The following is a 6,000-nucleotide window of genomic DNA, read 5'->3' as shown; positions in this document are numbered from 1 at the left end:
TCAGAGTTGATATGACTGGGCTAGATGGATCATTGGTCTGTTTAGAATAAGGCATCTCTGTATATTCTAAAATTATGACATCAAGAGGTACAAATGTGCTTTCTGAATTCTAGAGAAATGTCTGAAGTTAATGTTTCAGAAATTATTTGGCAGGGCATAGAGATGGCTCATTTATTTGGCTTGCTCACTATCATAATATGAACTTGTTTCTCCAATGCTTGACAAATGCACTGTTTTGCTCTGAGAAATGTCAGAGAGCATGTGAAACAGTGTCTTGTTTCAGATATGTCTATTGTTTAGCATTACAGAAACTAACTTGCATTTATGCCTCACCATTCCTCATATAGTACAAGAGTTTGAGTCAAATTTGAGGCCCTGAGTCTGTTCAAAGACAGGTGCCTCTAATGAGTCAAAAGTTCACCTATTTTTAACATCCATGAAAATAATTAATGGAAAATCAGTTTTACTTGAACTTACCAAAATGCTGAAATACATCTACAGTTTGCTTTGCTGCATATGCATCTGATTGAATAAACCCGCCCAAAAGGGGGAGGGGGCTAGATTCCTACTCCCTCACCCTCATTCAAACCATATCATACTGTTCCTGAAGCAATCCAATAGATGTCAGAATCCCAAATACTGCTTTCAGCTTGTTCCATAGACTTGTTATAAAAATATGTTTTAATGAACAATAAAAGCAATTTTAAAAGATGTAAATAAGATAATTTATTAAATATGGATGTCTTAAATGCTAAGAACTATCACTAAGATTTTTCACAGGTGATCAGCAATTTTGGGATGTCACTAAATCCATGTCGAAACAAAATGAAACAATAAATAAATAAATAAATAAATTCATTCCAGTAGCATCCTAGTAGTTATTGGTATGAGCTGTCGTGTGCATGCACACGAAAGGTCATACCAATAACTGACTTAGTTGGTCTCTAAGGTGCTACTGGAAGGAATTTTTATTTTATTTTATTTATTTTATTTTGTTTCAACTACGGCAGACCAACGCGGCTACCGACCTGTAACTAGAACTAAATCCATCAAAATGCAGGTGCTCATATATTTTGATTTAATTTAATTTTTCTGAATGTCAAGAACCAAGTATTACAGTTATCCAACAATGTTCTAAAAGGCACTGATGAGATAACTGTAATACTTGGTTCTTGACGTTTGGTATTTTGGTAAAATATAAGCATCTTTAAAACAATGATGCAGTTCACAGGATGAAACAACTAAACAACTTGGAGAGGGGAGGATGAAGGGGGGGAGGGAAGCAGAATACCAGTGTCACACTATTTATGTGTGCACATACAAAACATGAACACTTTTGCAAGTTGCAGAGCAAATAAGTTACAACAAATTAATTAAAATTGTTAGAACACTGCGGACAAACCACTGAGTTAAAAAATAGTTTACTTTCCAACATATCAAACTTACACTACAGCCTTAAGCCCTTGATCAAGAGCCATAAGGCAGTCAGTTTGTATGCAGCATAAGCTTCTGCAGACTGGAGTGCACTTGTGAGATTTTAAGGCACCTCAGGACTCTTTGGATTTTGTCTAGAGAAGCAAAGGTGTGCACTTCTTGGAAGCTGCCTACACACATAAGAGTTTGCCATGATCAAGGTTCTGCATAAGCGGGAGTCAAATATGTGGATCTAGGCTGGCCATTTTCTTTCTGGCCTGCTCCTAACACAAATAAATTTAACATGCAAACAATTTTATGCCTGTTTACTTAAGTAAATCTCACTGTGTTCCAGTGAGGCTTACTCTCAGATACCGTAAGTAATATTGGATATTCTCGGCTCTAGCCTATGCCCAGTTACCTGAAAGCCTCATTGAACTAAATAGGGCTTACTTCTGAGTAGACATGTATAGGATTGCACTGTAAACTTTTCATCATTCTATGTCCTGGAGAACTTTACTTGCTACATATGTATCAATTTTCAGTTATTTATTATTAATTGCCACTAATAAGCATACGACCACCCCATCGCTACCTAACTAGCCAAAAAGCGCTCCTTGCTCCCAAAGTGCTTTTAAATCAAAACAGTTGTGTTATATATCTTTGTCAAAATGGTTGCTTATCAGCTGTAATGTGACCTTATAATCTATTTCTTCCTCTACCTCTCTCTGGTCCTCATTGTTATATAGATATAAAAGGGGGGGGGGAATCTAACAGTTTTAAAGTGAAAAGTCATAGTGCATTTTCACTGTCTAGGAGGACAGAATTAAGTTCTTCATATTCTTAAATGGAAACAGCTTCTGTGCTCTCAGGAGCACAGAAATATATACTCACATCACAGATTTACAGTTAGAAAAGAGGATTGTGGGGCCTTCCGTGCTTTCTTTCGATTACAGAAACAAGAACTTTTAATAGGAAAAGAGACTACATCTCACCTCTCTCTGGATTAATATGTACTTTTGTACGTATGGGAAACTAAAATGAAAGAACCGATAAACAGGCATGTATTTCCAAAGAAAACCTGTGAACTTTGGAGCTGATCTGGAGTCTTTCTGTTCCTAGGGCTTCTGTTGGTATCTACTTTTCTATGTGTGAATAGCATCAGATAAGGGGATATGACTATGCAGAGGTCATACAATCTTTAAAATGTAAGAGTAGTCATTGGATAGGCCTGAAAACGTGATTTAGAAAACTGATTGAGAAGCTGCTTCAGTTATAAATTGTTGTTTGTATATTTATTATTATGTTACCATGTAATGTACAAGACTGTGAAAGCTTTACAGAAACCTGACCAGTAGTTGTTTCTACATATCATACTGAACACTTTAGCATAAAATGCAGAAAAATGGATGCCATAGGACTTTCTCCACACCATACGATATTGGCACTAATTTTATTTTAAAAAAGAAGTGATAGATTAATCCTTGTTTGAGGCATACATAAGTGCATCCATACTGTTATCTGCACTTGCGATGCCAAGGTATACACATGTAATGCATAAAACAAACATGTTGTTCAAGCATACATCCATGCCATCCTGCAGACAAGACAGTTTAACAGAACTTTAAAACCTGTCAGGGAACAGACATGTAGCCACAGGCCATACTGTCACCATTGAGCGGCTGTAATGTTTTCTTACAATTTCCAGAGGGGTAGCCTCGTTAGTCTGTTGCTGCAAAAAATAATAGTCTTGTAGCACTTTAAAGATTGAAAAATTTATTATGGTATAAGCTTTAGTGACATAGGTATTCAGCATGATACATGGAAGCAGCTACCGCAAGATGAGCTATACTAGTCCACAAAAGCTTAAGCCATAAGGAGGTTGAGTCTTTAAGGTGCCACAAGACCCTTTTGCTGTTTTATTAAAGCCATCCATCCACTCAAGTAATAATTTAAAGAGAGCATCTCAATATGAAGTCAATACTGTTTTAGGTCCCTGTTGTGGATCACCAGCCCTCCCTAGAATCGTGCTGCTGCACTGTTGTTGACTGAGAGAGATTTTGGGAAATGATCAGCCAGTAAAATCAGTATTTCGCACCGTCCCCCCCCCCCCACCTCGTCACTGGGCAGACTTCTGTGTAGCTAAAAGTATTGATCTCTCAGTTGGGCAGCGCCCCTGAAAGGCATTTTTTTCCCGGGCGCTGCGAACTTCTTCTCTGTGAGGTATTCTTGGCCTCTCCGTGGGATCAGCCCAGCTAAACAGCCAGATCACCACCAGCCACTGAAATCCTGCCCCGTGGCAACTGTCTGCCAGCTCCCCTTGGCAAATCGTCACACAAAGCCCTGCTTTTCCGCGGGGCTCTACACACCGGGCGAGCAAGCGCCCCACTTCGGCGCCCAGCGGAGTTGGGAGTTTATGACCACAGGAAACCTCCCATGTCAGTTAATGGACACCAGTTTCGGGCATGTTTTTTCTTCTTTTTTATGCACCGGCGCGGCTGCTTCCCCCTCCCCTCGCTACTTTGCTCTTCCCTTCTACTTGCCCTCCCTCCACCTGACCAAGAAAAGAAAAAGCTGCCTACAGGTCCCGAAACGCCGGGTTTTCTGTTTTTGTTTTTAACAAATACGCGATAATATTTTTTCTGCGGGCGTGTGAGTTTGTGCACGCGCTCGCCAGTCTGTGCATGTGAGGGAGAGAGAGAGAGAGAGAGAGGGAGTGTGTGTGTGGTTGCGTGCGTTTCTCTTCGGGTGTAACAGGCGAGCTGTATGGCTGGCCAACCTGCCCCTCAGCCCCGCGAGCCAATGGCAGGCTGCCTTATATAAAAAACGAATGTTTTCGGTCTTCTCCCCGGCTTTGCAATGTACTGTAGATGTGGGGGAAACAGTGTACAGTGTGGGCTCTGCTTGAGAGCTGCTCTTCTCTCTCTCCTCACTTTCACATAAAGAAACACTGACTGGCCACGGCCGCCAACACTCAACAGACACTCATTCACACACACACACACGGGCACACAGTCGGAGGTAAGTGCAGCCAGCAGCCTCCCCTCCCTCTCTCCACCCCGAGCCAGGAGGAAAGGGCTCCCCTTTCCCAACACTTCCCTTTCTATTATTACTCACTTAAGAGCATGGGGGCAGCAGCCCCCAAGGACTCCTCCTCAGCCGGCAGCAGGGTGGACTCCCTGAGCAGGCAGGCGCAGACCTCTCGGCGTCCCCGCTGCCCACCATCCCCATTCACTTTTCCTGCCTCAAACTTTGGATGGGGAGGGTCGAGGCGAGAGAGAGAAGGTCAGGGGTGGGCTTCTTCGCAGCCCTTGCGCGAGGGGAAGCCGCAGCTCTAGAGCTCTCTAGATTATATAGGGCAGGAGTGGTGGTTGTGGGGCGCTGGGAGAAGGTGGGGGGGGGGGGAGAGAGGATATGAAGAGAGGCGGAGGAAAGAGGTGAGTTGCAATGCTATGCAATGCATTTAGCAGGAAAGGGAGAGCGAGCGAGGGAAAAGAGCAGCACCAACCCAAGGGTAGGCCAGCCAGTGCCAGGCTGCGTTGGAAACCTCACCACCGCACGGAGGCAAGAGCAGCAGCAGCAGCAGCAACGGTGGGCCGGGAAATATAATAACCGGGACTCCCACAGGAGGGATTCGAAACAACCCACCCCCACCCCCACGCATCCCTTCCCCCGCGTGTTTGTGTCTCTTTGACAGGGGCAGTGAGAAACGAAAGTTCATTGTAAGAGGGGGAGGGGGCGACGATGTCGTCGGTGCGTTGATTTATTTGTGTTGCGCGGCGGCGGCGGCTCGTGTTTTGTGTCACTGTGGGCGAGGGCAGGGTAAGGGGGGTGCGGTGGGAAGCACCCCCACCCCCCGCAGCCCCTCCGCCAAACGGGGCTCAGTTGCTCGGGCTTCGAGAGTTGGGAATCGTTCGTTTTCCGGTAGCGAGCGAGAGAGAGAGAGAGGATCATGTCTTGCAAGGCACTTTCCCTCCCTCCTTCCCTCCTCCTGCTTCCTTCCACACAAACAACAACATCAAAATGTGCAATTATTAGAGGGGAGTTTTGTTAGTGTGTTGCTTTTTAAAGGAGGGGTGGGAGGGAGAGATTTTACATATATATAAAAATATATAAAAAAGTGATAGTGCAAGCCGGGAGCAAGGAAGAATAAAAGAGATGGGGGGGAGGGACGGACGGAGGAGGAGAGAGGCTGTGTCAGGATTTTGCATGAATGTGGGATTATGTTGTGTCAATAAGTTTAAGGTGGAGAGAGAGCGAGGCTGCGAGGGGAAGCGGGGGGAGAGGAAGGCCTTGGCAGTTTAAAGTCCTGTTTCTGAAGGTAAGTTGTGACACCGGGTGGTCGCGATGACAGAAAACTTGCAGGTCGTTTGCACAGGGAGGGGGACGCGTGTCTTCCGGGGGGGCTACGGAGCCACCAGCCGGCAGATGGGTGTCGAACTGTTATTTGCTGTGCTGCGAGATCGGGTCGCTGGTAAATTACAGAAATCAGACACTCCTTCTTCCTTCACCAGCCCTCCCCTCGCTCGCTCTCCTTCCTCTCTGGTGTTTTATTTGCGAATGTATGAAAACTTGCATGGCTGGATC

General features: G+C 44.6%; 1 protein-coding gene across 5 annotated transcripts in view; it reads left to right on the top strand.

Moving 5' to 3' along the window:
* The first annotated feature begins 4,270 nt into the window (after positions 1-4,270).
* Positions 4,271-6,000, top strand: part of BBX (BBX high mobility group box domain containing) — a 127,138-nt gene continuing 125,408 nt past the window's right edge. For all 5 annotated transcript variants that reach the window (XM_081908417.1, XM_081908414.1, XM_081908412.1 and 2 more), the window contains exon 1: positions 4,271-4,434. The gene's annotated coding sequence lies outside the window, so the exon portion shown is untranslated. The remainder of the gene's footprint in view (positions 4,435-6,000) is intronic.

Source organism: Podarcis melisellensis (genome assembly GCF_964234715.1).
Source record: "Podarcis melisellensis genome assembly, chromosome: 4".
In the NCBI taxonomy this organism is placed as follows: domain Eukaryota; kingdom Metazoa; phylum Chordata; class Lepidosauria; order Squamata; family Lacertidae; genus Podarcis; species Podarcis melisellensis.
The sequence above is the reverse complement of the archived record's forward strand: the minus strand, read 5'-3'. Positions and strand labels throughout refer to the sequence as shown.